This window comes from Crotalus tigris, unplaced genomic scaffold, assembly GCF_016545835.1.
Source record: "Crotalus tigris isolate CLP2741 ecotype Arizona unplaced genomic scaffold, ASM1654583v1 scf7180000024514.4999324561:1519799, whole genome shotgun sequence".
Taxonomy (NCBI): Eukaryota; Metazoa; Chordata; class Lepidosauria; order Squamata; family Viperidae; genus Crotalus; species Crotalus tigris.
In genome coordinates this window covers 571,300-588,050 of record NW_024100687.1, presented here as the reverse complement: position 1 = coordinate 588,050, position 16,751 = coordinate 571,300, and the positions used below count along the sequence as shown (strand labels likewise).

At 44.1% G+C, this 16,751-nt stretch overlaps 1 protein-coding gene across 3 annotated transcripts in view; it reads left to right on the top strand.

Annotated features, from left to right (window-relative positions):
* The window catches only part of SH2B2 (SH2B adaptor protein 2), an 81,755-nt gene that overhangs the window by 9,322 nt on the left and 55,682 nt on the right, over positions 1–16,751 (top strand). Inside the window, exon 2 of one of the 3 annotated variants that reach the window (XM_039333987.1) lies at positions 1,923–2,068. The exons of the other annotated variants lie outside the window; for them this stretch is intronic. The gene's annotated coding sequence lies outside the window, so the exon portion shown is untranslated. The remainder of the gene's footprint in view (positions 1–1,922; positions 2,069–16,751) is intronic. 3 annotated transcript variants of the gene reach the window in all.

The window sequence follows — 16,751 nt, the reverse complement described above, 5'->3', positions numbered from 1 at the left end:
AAAGCTTTGAATAAAAGATTTGAATAAAAAAATGTACTTAGTTGATCTTAGAAGATATGTAGATTTTGTGAAACAACAAGGTAACAGAATTCAGATTTGAAGAGTAGCTAGTTCCTGAGAAAACCCCCTTGCAAGCTGTGTTGCAAAGCTGGTTTTCTGCAAAAATGATGCATTTCTGAGGTCCAATTTACCTCAGAAAGATGTGTTGGTGAAATATCTCTAGTATTCCCACCCAGGGCTTTGTAAGGCTATCCCTTAAGTTTTGAAAACAAGGGGAAATGGGTTCAATCCCTCAAGCACTGATGAAACTAAATTACAGGTAATCCTCAATTTACAACTGGTCACTTAGCAACCATTCAAAGATTGGATGGATCTCCCCATGGCTACTCACAACCTGGAGTCAAAGTTGCAATGGCTTCCCCCTACCTCCACGGTCAAATGATTGCATTTTGGACACTCAGCAACCGGCCTGCATTTACAGCTGTTTGCAGCGTCCCATAGTCATGTGATCATGATTTATGACTTTATTTTGCCAAAAAACATCAGTTTACTTCTGGTTTCCTGCAAAAAAAACACCCATTGTGGACAATGGGTTCACTTAGTAACTACCACAAAATTGTCATAAAATCAGGCACAATCACGTGATGGCCCGCTTAATGACCAACATGACTTACGACTGTAATTCCAGACTCAATTACAGTTGTAAGTCAAGGACTACCAGGTAGTGTTATAGTTGATGTAGTTATAAGGGAGTGGAACTTTAGAATATTTATCAACTTATTTTTTTAAAAAAAAAATAACAATATTAGCTGCCAGGAAGTAAAACATTCATTATCTGTTCCTCTCTGTTGGTTGAATCAGATTGTCCCCTCTGCATGCAATGTTCCAAAAGCCATAAAAGAGCTGCAGTCCTGCAAGGGATTTTGTTGTGATTTGTTCTGCTGAGTCCAGTCCTGTTAGAAGATAAATGTCAAGCTTAATGTCTGCCTATTTCCAGTAATTGATTTTCAATCTATGCATGTTGTGATCTTTAGCATTTTGGTGGGCTGAAAGTGTAAAATCTGCCTGAGTGTTTACATCTTCTCTTTTCTCTAACAAAATTAGACATTTCTTCACATTATTTATATTGGACATCCAGAAAACTTATTTTCTGAACAGCTCACTCTGATAAAATAAATAGCTGTAGCATCAACATAAATAAACTAAAATGCACCGGAAAGGCAACAGTGGGATTAAACCGAAGACTTGAAAAGCCCAGGACAACAAAAATGGGAAATGGTCTTATTTTTAGCGTGGTTTGGTGAGCTCACTGTAGCTTCTTTTGTATCAAATTTCACATTTCTAGGCCATGTGAAAGTCCATTAACAACATGGTCATCTATAAATAAATTTGCACACTCTTGTTCAGAAGTCAGATTGTGTTTGCATGGTATAACAAGCTTGATGATGTGTGCTGGATGCAAATTTCCAGTTTTTGCTGCTTTTTGTTTTTCTCTTGCTAGGGGGAAAATTAATGGGGAGGGAGGAAGAGGAGAAAATTGTCTGGTTTGGGGACCATTATTATTTACTAGGTGGCTGGACTCATTCCTAATAGGGCAGTGGAGAAACAATCTGAGAAGGTTTTATTGCTTCTCTGGACAAATGTTTTCTAAACCTTGAATGACAGACAGACCCTTTAGCCAGTCTGGGCAGGAAGTCAAAACTTGATTTTAATGGGTAGATGGGGGAGTAGCAATTGAATGGGAAGTCATAATACTCGCATTAAGCAGTGGGGTGTTTTTGGTGAAAGAAGCTAGAATGAAAAATCAGGAGCTTAACAACTAACTGCCTTTAACGCAAATAAATATGAACAGGCTAATGCCCTGTTTATGTTACATTCTATGAATTGTCTCTTAGGCATATTTCTTCTTTTTCTTTCTAAAGCTATGTCTCAACAAGGAGATGTGAGAATCCGGCAAAGCATGGCCAGAGATAAATGTCGCTTGTATTTTTAATTCTGCTCAACCTGAAGTTCAAAGCATAAATGCTTGGAAATCAAACCTGCTGTAGTAAGGCTGGTGACCATCCAAGTAAGTGGCTATTAATAAAGATCACTTAGCATGCTTGGTGTTTTTTACAACATAAGCTGAGACTAAGCACAAATTGGGAGGCTGGACTGTAGTCCAGTGCTTGGGGCTGATTTCACAGAAGTTAGGAAGGTTGAAGCAATGTGGTTTGGGCTGAGTGGTTGTATGGACTGCCTTTGTGGCTTGCAGATTATGGTTCATTCATTTCATATATTATTGTGATACTTTCCAGGTAATCATTTCAAAGCTGATTACAAAATGAAAATAAAGTACAACAATGGCATTAAAATAAATGTCAAATGACAAATATACTGTAAACACCCATGCATTAGAAGGGGAAGAGAAAGGAGAAGGGAAAAGGCCCATAATATTTACAGAGAGCAGACATAGTTCAATTGCTGAATCTTAGGATGAGTCCCACAGTTGTACAAATGTTGTACATACTGGAATGAAGAAAATTCCAGAGAACATACAGGATAATAGAGAATACTTCTCCACATTTGATGCAATTTGGGTACAGGTAGTCCTTGACTTACAATAGTTCATTTAGTGACTGTTTTAAGTTACGACAACACTGAAAAAAAATGACTTATGATCATTATTCACACTTGTGACTGTTGCATCATCCCTATGGTTGTGTGGTCAAAATTCAGATGCTGACTCATATTTATGACGGTTGCACTGTCCTGGGTTATGTAATCCCTTTTTTGCAACCTTCTGACAAGCAAAGTAAATGGGGAAGCCAGATTCACTTAACAACCCTGTTCTTAACAACTGCAGGGATTCACTTAACTATGACAAGAAAGATTGTAAAATGGAGCAAAACTCAACTGTCTCCCTTAGCAACAGAAATTTTGGGCTCCGTTGTGGTTGTAAGTCGAGGACTACCTGTATTAAGTATGGCAGGTGTAGGTAGATTTTTTTTTTTTTTTGTACTCAGGGATCACACTTTGATTTTTTTGGCCACCCAGCATCTATTGGGGGCATGGGCTTAGTTACCCTTCAAATGGCAGAGAAGAATTTCCTATCTACGGTTGAAATTTAAAGCATTGCTTTTCTGTTAAAATCCTAAGCACAACGTACAAGAACTTAACCCCTCTTTTTGTGAGTTGGGATTTTCCATGCAATGAAATGTATGTTTTAAGCCATGCATTTTGCCCTTTAATCCTCTTATATATACTAATTCCCCCTCCCCCACCCTGAATTTGCAAAATCTAAAGGGGCTCAAGAGGCTAAAAAGGAGGTGCTGGAGAGGAGAAAGCAGACTATGGGTTGCCCAAATCTGCCTTATGATATACTATTCTAGTTCAAGCGATGTTGGTTTATTAAATAATTATGGCTTTTTACGATGTCTAGGCTAGTGGCTCCCAACCCTTTTTCTATACCCTGTACCCCTAGAACGCTTCTAATATATTCTCGCAAAAGTTACAAAAGTTTGAAATAACAGCAACAAATTATGCATATACATTATAATTTTTAAAATGCAAGTTTTCACACCCCCTGGAATATTGTCTTGCACCCCTCGTTGGGAACCCTAGTCTAGATTTACCACATCTGCATGATAAAAATCTGGATGACCATTAGAGGGAAACAAAGAGAATCAAAGAAATCTTTCTGATGACTGAAGAATCCACCAATGGGTTATTTCAGTCCTCCTGCCCAATCAGACTAAGTTGTCAAGTTGTCGCGCCCCTCCTTGACTGGAACCTCCCAGTTTCATCTTAGTCTTTCGCCCATGAGGACGTGATAATTTGACTTTCAGACTTATTCTTCAGGCAGGTTAGACTATTAGAAACTGTTATACCCATTAGTGGATTCTTCAATTTGGAGAATTAGAGGCTATCAGCCTCTGAGTATTTCCCTTGCAGGAGATTCTGTCCCCTATTTCCTTTGAACAAGGGGGGAAAAGAAACAAACAGCATTTTTCTCCCCTATTTCTGGGGGGTGGTTTTCCTCTCCCTATAGCTCAGCAGCCAACCGAGTCACCTTCCCAGCCCCTTTCAAGTCACTGGGGGAGGTGGATTCCTTCTCTCTCTATAGTTCAGCAGTCTGCTGAGTCTCCTTCCCAGTCCCTTCAGGGGAATCCATCGCCGGGACACGTGGAGATTGCCTCCGTTGACGTCCCATCTCTCGCAGCCACCATTTTGAGGCCGCTCGGCCTTCTACTGTTTGCTGGCCTCCGTCGACGCTCTGCCACTCGCGGCTGCCATTTTGAGGCCGTTCGGCCTTCAGCCTTTGCCGAAGTCTCCTTCGGCCCAGCTGACGGGCCAAATTCAGCAAATTACAAGCGCTGCAGGGGAAAGGAGAACTGCCTTAAATTTCCTCTCTCCAGGCTTTTTAGAGACGGAGGCCCTGCTAAGGCGCTGTGAGCACTGTTGCGTCTAACAGACGTTAGGCGCGACCCAACCAGCCTCTCCTCTTTTAGCTTAAGGGACCGTAAGACAATAAGATTTTACTGGAGAGCTTCCTTATACATCGAAACCAGACCAGGGCTGGGTACGACCACCATTTTGCGAGGCATTAGTCTCCTCAAGGAAGATTTTAGAATTGCCTCACAGTTGTGGGCACCATTTTGTGTAATCTCATCATACCAGTTTTAAAAATGATACATATATTTTGGACTCAATTCTGGTCATAAGTCTAGGACTGTTTGGATAGACTGCTCTAATTGAAATAAGATTTACAATTACAACAAGATTTGTGGGTCCATGCCAACTTGCTGGCAAAACGATTATTAGGCCCTGCTTGCCTAACACTCCTTCACCTTAGCCTCTGCCACTCTGCTTTTAGTGGTTGCTTGCCAGGACCTGACCATTGCCGCTATTGTGAGACGTGTGTGATTTTATCACCACTTCGGCCACAGGACTGGGCATACAGATTGTCCTAAGCCTTGGTGATGAGCGCCTTGAAGGGTCCAGCGTGAGTCCAGCTTAGCCAATGGGCCAGCTCACGCTAATCCACGTGCAGTCAGTCCCTCCACGGGGGGGCAACTGACATCTCTTGCAGAGCGAGCCAGTTCCAGAGCCTCATCTGGGACTTTTCTTGACCGCCATGGCAGACCTCACTGAGCCACTGCCTTTGGACACAGACAACCAATCTAGCCAAGCTGATCCGGTTCCAGAGGCACCTAAGGGAAAGGCCAAAGCAAAATCCAAATACGGCAGGAAGGCAAGTAAGGCAAGCGACAAGCAGACCGATCGCACACACAGAGCCCTGGAGAAGCAATTCTCTCGAGCCCAACGCTTGTCAGCTGGGCAAGGACAAATGTCTCCGCTTCCTCCACCTGCAGCTCCTGAGGCAGGAGCACAACTACTTGCTTCATCGAGGGCATGGTCACCGGAGCGTGAGCATCAGCAGGTCTCAATTCAGACCTTTGGTCAGGGAGGGCCACCCCTTTTTGGGGAGGACCTCGAACTGCCAGGCCCCTCCATGGCACCCACAGCAACATTCACACCGACTGCTGCGGGACTTCGACCTCTGCAAGAGCCATCCTTTTCCGACCAACTGCAATCATTGATACCACAGGCAGTTCTTCAAGCCATGGCCTCATCGGGTCATCATCATCAAACGTCACCCATACCGAGGTCCTCATCAGCGCCCACTACCTCATCACGACCTACACTCGATCGTACCGGCATGGTCTCACCATCCCACTCACCTGAATCCGATTCTTCCAGCGTTTTGGATTACGACAAGAAGGCAGACCGGTGGTCGGATTGCAAGGAGCCTCCGCAAGACTCCCAGCCCATGGCAGAGCTTTTCAATACTTCTCTTTTTCCTTCCTTATTGCGCAGGGCTTGTGCAGCGGGTAAGCTCACCTCTGACCCGGTCCCCACCCCAGAGACCTCCACTGGCCAAGACACGAATCCCCTGTTCTCTGAACCAGTGGTTCGGCATCTGCAAATACCTTGGCCCCCCTTGTTCCTGAAGAATATTCAGGGACAATGGGAATCACCGGCAGCTCAACCATCCCAAGGAGCAGCTGAATGCAAAATTGTTGACATGGCTCAAAACTTGTCGGACTTATTGGAGGTGCCCAAAGTAGATGAATCCCTAGCTCCACTTTTCTCAGCAGTCAATCTGCCAGCAGATGTATCTGACGCCCTTAAGGCGGAGGATAAGAAATCTGAACTAGCATTACGCAAAGTTCACCAGGCATCTGCATGGGCAGCGAAGGCGGCAACCTCCACTTCATTCTTCGCCAGAATTTCTCTTACCTGGCTTAGACAGCTACAAGACAGACCTCCACTGGAGGAGGTCAGAGTACACCAGGACCTGACCAAACTTATAGTGACCTCTGAGTATATGGCGGATGTCTCCTTATACTCTGCAAAACACTCAGCCCGAGCAGTGGCTTCCAGCGTAGTCGCTCGGAGACTGCTCTGGCTTAAAAATTGGAGGGCCGAAAGCAAACACAAGTGGCAGGCGGCCACTGCTCCTTTCAAGGGAGGCAGACTATTTGGAGAGGACTTAACTCCGTACCTCATAGAAAACAAACAGAAACAAAAGGTCATCTCTCATTTGACAAGGAGAGCTAACAGACGCTTTCTCCCCTATGGCCGCCATCAGTCCTTTCGGACTGGTGCCACGGCAGAGACAGGACAATCATACAGGCCTTCAGCTCCCAAGACTGAATGTCCATTTGACAAGACAAATTATAGGGACCAGTCCCAGTATCAGACCCAGACTTCCTTTCGTGGCAGAGGGGGTCATCCCTTCCATCGCACCAAGTGACTTAGGGGGGACCCCTCCCATTGGTGGCAGACTCACTTTTTTCATCCGCCAATGGGAAAACACAACCACAGACTCATGGGTTCTGCGCACCATAAGGGAAGGCCTGTCCCTGGAGTTCAAATCCACACCCATAGACCATTTTGTCTCTTGTCCAACCCTGAGAAACCCAACAAAAAGAGGGCTCATGGAAGACGCCATTCGACATTTACTAAACATCAAGGCCATAGAGAAGGTCCCCTTGACCCAGGTGGGACAGAGGTATTACTCCATCCTATTTGTAGTCCCCAAATCCTCAGGGGGATGGAGAGCAATCCTCGACCTCAAGGGTCTGAACCTCCATCTCCAGTATCAGAAATTCAAAATGCAGACGCTCCATTCCATCTTGAGCAGTGTCAGGCGAGGAGATCTCATGACCTCAATAGATCTCACAGAGGCATATCTGCACATCCCCATCCTCCCAGAGCATCGAAAATTTCTACGGTTTTGTCATCTCAACCGCCACTTCCAGTACAGGGCCCTACCATTCGGTCTTTCCTCTGCCCCCAGGGTCTTCACCAAGATCCTGGCGGTGTTGGCAGCACACTTGAGATTGGTCCCGGTATGCGTTCAGTGCTACCTGGACGACATACTGATCCAATCAAATTCCGTCACGAACGCCCAGTTGGATTTGGCCCTTGTTATCAGGACTCTCCAGAACCACGGGTTCTTGATAAATTTCAAAAAGAGCCAGATGTCTCCCTCGACCCGCCTGTTACACCTGGGTGCGGTGATAGACACGGACTCTTGTCACGTGTTTCTGTCAGAGGAACGACACATGAGCATCCGAGACCTGGTCCTCAGTGTACGCAGGAATAGGGTAGTGGCACTAGCTCTCCTTTTCCAATTCCTAGGGAAGTTAATATCTTGCATAGCGATAGTGCCGCGGGCCCGACTACATGCCCGGACCCTCCAGTGGCTCCTGCTCCCATACCAGAGACGACACACCAGTTCCTCCAACCAGTTGGTACGGGTCCCACGTCAGGTGCTCCTCTCTCTCGACTGGTGGACGTCTTCGGCCATACGCAAGGGGACTCTTTTCAAGAAGACTCGCCGTATCCTGGTGACGACAGACACAAGTCTCTTCGGTTGGGGAGCACACCTCCAAATTCAGATGGCTCAGGGACAGTGGTCACAGTCAGACCTGAAGCACAACATAAATTGGTTGGAGCTCAGGGTGATCCATCTGGCCCTCAAGCACTTCCAAACCGTGATCAGGGATCAACGTGCTGGTCCTAACGGACAACATGGCTGCAAAAGCTCACGTGAACTGGCAAAGGGGCATTCGATCCAGATCCCTCATGACGGAGGCTCGGGCGCTGGGCTCCTGGGCAGAGAACAGCTTGTTTTCCATCAGGTCCGAGCACATCTCGGGAGAGGCTAATCGACAGGCAGACTTTCTCAGCAGGTCGATAGTGGACCATTCGGAGTGGAGATTACACCCGGATATCTTCAAGGAGGTCTCGGACTGGTTTGGCCATCCGATCGTGGACCTGTTTGCCTCTCTGGAGAACGCCCAGCTTCCCAGATTCTTTTCACGCTTCCCCTCTCGGGGAGCGGAGGGGATGGCGCGCTACGCAGCCCGTGGCCGCAAGGTCTTTTATACGCCTTTCCCCCACTATCTCTACTTCCAGCAGTTGTCAGGAAGATCCTGGAGGAACAGGCAGAGTTAATCTTTATTGCGCCTCACTGGCCCAGAAGGCTGTGGTTCGCAGACCTAGTGAGCCTCTCCACCTCACCTCCATGGCGGATTCCCGACAGTCACATACAGCTAACGCAGGGGGATCTGCAACATCCAGACCCCCAATTGCTCCAGTTGGCCTCCTGGCACTTGAACGCCGCACTCTGACTCAGGAGTCATATTCGTCAGGGGTGATTGACATGATCCAGGCTGCCAGGAGACCGGTGACTAACCGCATTTACGATCATACTTGGCGGAACTTCTGCAACTGGTGCGACAGTAATCACCTGCTTCTTTCCGAGGTAACCATACCAAGGGTCTTAGACTACTTGTTAGAGGGTGTCAACAAGGGGTTGGCGCCCAACACCATTCGTAGACAGGTAGCGGCTCTTTCCACGGTGCTTTCCTGGGACTCATCAGAGTCCTTGTCTCAGCACCCTCTGGTCCGCTCCTTTCTTAAAGGAGTTACCAATAGCAGACTGCCCGTGGTCCACAGGTATCTCTCCTGGGAGCTGCCCCAGGTTCTGCAGGCCCTAACTTCCCCACCCTTTGAACCCATTAGAACCTGTTCCTTGCGGTACCTGTCACTCAAGGTTTCCTTCCTGATAGCCATTACCTCCGCCAGATGTATCTCGGAACTGGCCGCTTTATCTATCAGGAAGGACCTGTGCACGTTTCATGAGGACAGGGTGGTTCTTAGGTTAGGTCCCTCCTGTATCCCTAAGATCAACACAGTGTTTCATAGGTCACAGAAGGTTATTCTTCCGAACTTTTGCCCCCGTCCGTCACATGACTTGGAACGGCAATGGCACACATTGGACGTACATAGAGCCTTGTGCTGTTACATCAAATGCACGGCGGCCTTTTGTAAGTCTGAAGCCCTGTTTGTATCCTTTCAGCCTTCATCCATGGGGCAAAAGGTATCCGCCTCAGCCATAGGCAGGTGGATCAGAGCGTGCATAGCAGAAGCGTACGTGTCACTTGCCCTGCCAGTTCCTAGTCATGTGACGGCACACTCCACTTGCAGTGCTGCCACGTTTGCGGCATGGGCAACGCCAGCATCCATAGAGGACATTTGCAGGGCAGCGACATGGTCTTTGCCCTCCCCTTTCATTAGGCATTACCATTTGGACAAATTTGCCTCGGCTGAAGCCTCCTTCGGTAGACGAATCCTCCAACAGGTAGTGCCAGCATCAGGGTCACAGGCCCCAACTGACTCCCTCCCGTAGGGACAGCAGGAGCTTTGTTAAGTTCCATTGGTGGATTCTTCAGTCACCATGCTGGAGAAGGAGCGTTGGCTTACCTGAACGCCTCTTCTCAGCATGATGATGAAGAATCCACTCCCTCTCCTCTAGAGATCAGTTAGGTCCGTGCCAGGGGGTTGTTTTTCCTTGTACCTGCTCTGAGAGTCATCACGTCGAACTATTGTCATTGGCTACGCCGTCGATAAAACTGGGAGGTTCCAGTCAAGGAGGGGCGTGACAACTTAATCTGATTGGGCAGGAGGACTGAAATAACCCATTGGTAGATTATTCATCATCATGCTGAGAAGAGGCGTTCAGATAAGCCAACGCTCCTTTTCCAATGATTATCCAGATTTTTGCAGCCCCAAATCTGGGAGCACTAGCAATATATCACTCCAGCCATGCAAAAGTCCCTAGTTCTATCTCTGGCACAGTATTTTCAACTTCTGACCTCTTCACTTTTCATCCATTTTGTCTAATTTCTATATTAATGTACAATTTTAAGAATGTGCATGGAAATTATTTTTTTAAAAAAGAAATGCCTACAGTAGGACTTTCTAAATAGTGATGGTTTGATGAATAGCTTCTCAGAAAAATGGTTTGTTTCTGGTATATCTGTATGGAAAAGGACTTAATTGAAAAGTATGATTGGTCTGATTGTTTATAATGAAAGGCAGAAAGAATTTAGGATTGATAGGATGTGAATGTGAATGTGCAATTTCACAGAGTGGATCCTGGGAAAGATATAGACATGAAAAAAAAAGAGAAAACAGTAAAAGAAACTACAACGTACCACTCATCACAAATATTAGCAAGGAATCAGAGATTGAGATGCTCAAAGTTTGCAATGTCTTTTAACCAGGCCAAAAATATAGTCCTTCAAAGATTGGATGATATTGAATATATGTAGTCTTTACTTTGCAACCACAGTAAGGATTGGCAAGTGGACCATTAAACTCTATAATTACTAAGTGGAAAATCACATGAACACGATGGTACAGGGTCTTCTGCTTGAGCAGGGGGTTGGACTAGACCAGCTCTATTCTGATTGATTGATTGTCTGATTGGCATACAACATCACTTCCCATTTAATCATTAAGCAAATCATGTCATTAAGCGAGACATCATGTGACCACAACTTAACAATTTTATTGCTGGTTTCTCTATTGTCTCTGCTTGTCAGAAGTCAATTATGAAGTGCCCATGGTGATTACCTGAACATCAGACATTGTGTTGGCTGTAAATACGAGGATTGGCCATACAATTGGGTTATTTTTTATATCATTGTAAAGTAGAATGGGCATTAAATGAGGCTGTCAGTAAGTGAAGTCTATCAAATTAACTTTGGTGCCCTCTCATGAAACAGCAGAGTGTTTCATAGTGAAAGGCACTTGGCAATTTGTAAATTGTCTACCTATTATCCTTCCCCTGGTTGGGAAAGGATTTTGTTAGAGCCAGGCATAATGTGCTTCCATTAACATTACTACTTTACGTAAACCCCACTAACAGAATGCTTCTCCTCATGAGACTTTGTGAAAAAACAAATGACTCCACAAGCATTGTTTTGTTACATATTTTATAGGGAAAGCTGCACAAAGATTACTTTCTATCTTTGCTGCAACATCTCCTAATCTATAAATTATAATCTTCTTTTATAATTTAGCCATATATGTTATCAGCACCAACCCAGGACTCGACTCCTACTAAGGAGAAATTTCCTGACAGTTAGAACAATTGATCAGTGGAACAACCTGCCTCCCGAAGCTGTGAATGCTCCAACACTGGAAGATTTTAAGAGGAGACTGGACAGCCATTTGTCTGAGATGGTATAGAGCAGGGGTGTCAAACTCAATTTCATTGAGGGCTGCATCAGCATTGTGGTTGCCCTCAGGGGACCGGGTGGGTGTGGCCAGGGTGGGTGTGGCCTACTGAGTGGGTGTGGATGGAGTGGGTGTGGCCTACTGGGTGGGATGGCCAGCTCTACATTGTTCGCATTAAGGGTGCCCATGGGGGCCTGGGCAGGAGTGGGACAGATCTGAGGGTCTCTGGCAGAAGGGGATGGGACCGGGGCAAGTGCCAAGGCATGGTCCACTGGATGAGCCTCAATGTTCCTCTCAGGCCATGCGAGGGGGGGGGCCTATGGAGCTAAGACTGAATGCGTTTCAGCATAGATGGCCACCACAAAATTGTACATTGGCTTCCGGCTGGCCTGGGCCAGGGCCAAGACAGTGGGGGCCGTTCCCTCACTGTTTCCAGGATGGCTTTGCGGGCCACATGAAACCACTTTGCGGGCTGCATCCGGCCCCCGGGCCTTGTGTTTCACATGTCTGGTATAAAGTGTCCTGCCTGAGCAGGGGGTTGGACTAGATCAGTGGTTCTCAACCTTTCTAATGCCGCGACCCCATAATACAGTTCCCCATGTTGTGATGACCCCCAACACTTATACATCACCAGGTGCCAAGGGTGTGGCCAAAGAAAAGGGGGAAAAATGGCGGACAGCCTTGTTTGGCGACCCCCATGAAATGGTCGTTCGACCCCAAATAGGGTCCCAACCCACAGGTTGAAAATGACTGGACTAGATGATCTCCAAGGTCCCTTCCAACTTTTATTTTTATTATTATTGTTGTTATTGTTATCCTGGGTGGCTGCAGTGAAAACATGGTAACAATTCAAGCAAATGTGACAAATTTGCCAATCTGAGTTCATTTTATTTTATCGTTCTGGTTTGATTTTTCTTTCTTACAGTAATCCTTGATTGTACTAACAAATCTGATTTGGTGGTTAAACTATATTGAGAGTAGAACAACTGTAGGAAGAGATGGTATGAGTCCTAGAAAAGAATGTTGGAAAATTGATTCCTCACTTAACAAAATGAGCAGAAAGTGGACGTGAAGGAGGAGGATGTGGAAGTTGCTTGGAATAGAGTGGAATGCATTATGTTACAAAGCCCACAGAAATATTTGGAATTGTGGTAGTAGGAGGCATGCAAATGTGTGCCTCATCTAATGATGAAATGAAAGAAGCTGATGATGGGGGGGGGGGAAATAAACTGTACATTGAAGAATAATTGGTTGAAAAAAATGAAAATGAGGCAAAGCTGTTGTATAATGTGTGTATGGAAAAATAGATTAACAAACAATGTAGTCAAAGAATAAGGCATAATTAAGATTAAAAGATAGAAAATAGAGAGTGATTTTCATAGCAACAAGAGATAATTTGGGAAGTGGGTGAAGACAATAAACAAAAAACCTCTAGCAGAGCAAATGGAATGAAAATAATGAAATTATTTGGAATAAAGCCGAAGTGAGAGAATGCTAGGAGGTACAATTTTTACAGAAACAAGATGTGAAAGAACGGAATTGAATGGAACAATATACATGTTAATGCTGACAATGTGTACAAAAAGAAAGCCATAAATACAGTTAGTCCTCAACTTACAACAATTTCTTCAGAGATCATTTGAACTTACAATGGCACTAAAAAAGGTGATGATGATTTTTCACACTTATAGCCATTGCAAAATCCCCATGGTCATGTTATCAATATTCAAATGCTTGGCAACTGACTCATATTTATGATAGTAACAGTTATTCCCGGGGTCAGGTAATCGCCTTTTGAGACCTTTTAACAAGCAAAGTCAATAGGGAAGCTACAGTACATTTACTTAACAACCATGTTCCTAACTTAACAACTGCCACGATTCACTTAACAAATGTGGCAAGATCGGAAAATGGGGCAAAATTCACCTAGCAACAGAAATTTTGAGCTCAATTGTGGTCATAAGTTGAGGACTACCTGTATTATGAAATGTTGAAAAATAGTAAATTTGAAGGTGAGGATGGTATAAAAAGAGACAAGTTTAAACGATGTGATTTGGTAAAGTAGTAGCTGTACACCTACAATTATGCCTGAAGACTGTTCCTGTGTCTGGCAATGGGAAGAATTTTGTTACTGATCTCCAGCAAAGGAAAAAAATCTGAAGAATAGAATAGAATAGAATAGAATAGAATAGAATAGAATAGAATAGAATAGAATAGGGTAGGGTAGGGTAGGGTAGGGTAGGGTAGGGTAGGGTAGGGTGGGACAGGACATGACAGGACCTTGGAGGTCTTCTATTTCAGATATGTGGCTGTCCAGTCTCCAGTGATGAAGCACCCACAACTTCTGGAGGCAAGCTGTTCCACTGGTTAATTGTCCTCACTGTTTGGAAGTTTCTTCTTAATTCCAGGTTGCTTCTGTCCTTGATTAGAATAGAACAGAGCTGGAAGAGACCTTGAAGTTCTTCTAGTCCAGCCCCCTACTCAAGCAGGAGAATCTATACCATTTCAACCATTCCAGTCTCTTCTTAAAAACTTCCAGTGATGGAGCATTCACAGATTCTGGAGGCAGGTTGTTCCACCGGTTAATTGTCCTCACTGTTAGGAAGTTTCTCCTTAATTCCAGGTTGCTTCTCTCCTTGATCAGTTTCTAACCATTGTTTCTCGTCCTTCCCTCTGGTGCTCTGGTGAACAACCTGCTCCCCTCTGCCTTGTGGCAGTCCCTCAAATACTGGAACACTGCTATCATTTCTCTCCTATTTCTTCTTTTCTTTAAACTAGCCAAACCCAAGTCCCGTAGCCGTTCTTTGTATGTTTTAGTCTCCGGGCCTTTGATCATTTTAGTTGCTCTTCTCTGAATTTTTTCCAAACTCTCAACATCCTTTTTTGTGATATGGTGACCAAAATTGGCTTAAGGTGTGGTCTTACTAGGGTTTTATAAAGCGGTACTAATACTTTGTGTGATCTTGATTCTATGCTTCTGTTTATATAACCAAGGATTTTATTAGCTTTTTTGGCTGCTGCCGCACACTGCTGGCTCATGTTTAAATGATCATCCACTAGGACTCTTAAGTTGCTGTTTCTGAGCCAGATTGAGACTAACATTTTTTTAAAATTAAAAGTCAAATGCTGTCTTCACTTCTTTTGCCCCAAGATGCAATTTAAACCCTATTTCAGTTTCTTTAAATAACATTTCCTAGTCTGATTTTTGTGTCCAGTTCCGGACACCATACTTGAATAAGGATTTAGAAAAAACTGGATTAAATGAAGGGATGGCCAGTGAGGACATTCAGAGAACTAGAAACTGCATTCTATGAAGAGTGATTATTACTATTGAAAATTAGAACAGATATTAAGGGTTCACTTAAAATATTTATACCAGTAATACCTGGTGCAGCTTTTGACAATAAAATCCACAATATGCAGGTAACATTAATATTATAGGCTTATCAAACAAACCTGTGTTATTTTTTATTATTATTTGTTTATTGCCATATCTTACTATGTTTGAGATAGGCAATAAACTAGATCAGTGTTTCTCCAGCTTGGCCACTTGAAGATCTGTGGACTTCAACTCACAGAATTCCACAGACAGCATGGCTGGCTGTGGAATTCTGTGAGTTAAAGTCCACTCATCTTCAAGTAGCCAAGATTGAGAAACATTGGACTATATTATTCCATTGAATGTTTAGTGATTTTAATGTCTTATTCCAGTGATAGCGAACCTTTTAGAGACCAAGTGCCCAAACTGCAACCCAAAACCCAATTATGCATCGTTGGGTGCCGGGTGGGTGTGGCCCATTGGCTGGGTGTGGCTCATTGGGTGGGTGTGGCCCATTGGGTGGGCGTGGTTGTGGTGGTAACGGCAGACTGGGTGGGACTAAAAAGTTCAATCAATTCCAACTTTGCAAGATCTTTTTTTTCCCCACGAGAAGTTGAAATTGATTGATTGAACCTTTTTTTTTTTTTTTTGCACACGGCGGCAGAGGCCTAAAGCGAAAAGGTTTTATAAAACCCAGCTGAAGACCTAGGACTGGGGCAACGGTGCACGTGCCCAAAGAGAGGGCTCTGAGTGCCACCTCTGCCACCCGTGTCATAGGTTCGCCATCACTGCCCTATTCAGTATTATGATGAATGTTCTCCCCTCTGATTTTACCTTTATATATATTGTTCCTGCTCCCCTTCCATTTATATATACTTTATTTTGTTTAATTGTCTTTTTCTCTGAAGATTATATATCTTCTCATGTGCGCAGTGATGTTAAAAACAATCTTGAGGTTAAAAAGAAGGCATCAGAGAGAACAGTTTGTGTAATCCAAATGCTAGTTTAAATGAAACCAATACAAGTAGTCCTTGACTTACGACCATAATTGAGCCCAAAATTTCCATTACTAAGCAAGACAGTTGTTAAGTGAGTTTTGCCTCATTTTATGATCTTTCTTGCCATACTTAAGTGAATCACTGCAGTTGTTAAGTTAGTAACATGGTTGTTAAATGAATCTGTTCTCCCCATTGAGTTTGATGGGTCTTTTTGTGACAGAAAACCATCATTCTTTTAAGAGGCCATGTTGAGAAATATTACAGCAAAGGTACTGCCCATCTTCTTAATATGTGAAACGATTCTTGACTGTATTTTGAAACACACAAGGATTTCTTGGTTTGCCAGTTTGGTAAAGAGATAGTCTAGAAGCAGATTGAAGGTTGTAGTAGAAAAAGACAGATGTTGCAAATTTCTTTGAAGAATAATGTAAATATAATGTAACCACCCTTACTTCAGCCAAAATGGCTACTCAGAAAGGCACTAGTAGTAGCTCATATTCTTTTTGCCCAATTCTTCACTGCTGTCTCTGTTTTCTTCTTCTCTCTTCAGTTGTTTTTCTTCCTCAATTTGGCAAGCAGATGATTAAATAAGGGAACACACAACCATCTATGGATTGGGATCTCCACACAAGGCAAAATTGCAATACTGAAAGGCTATTTTAATATTAAGCAAAAATCATAACCTCATCTGACAAGCAGGACAGTTCAAAGTAATGTTAGAAAGTATGACTTCACAGAAAAAGTAATGGAAGCTTCAAACCAACTTTCAGCGAAAGTAGGGATCAATCTTCAAATAAGTGACTTTAAACATGCTTGGAATAAACTCATGTCCACCATCCGACAAAAATTAAATG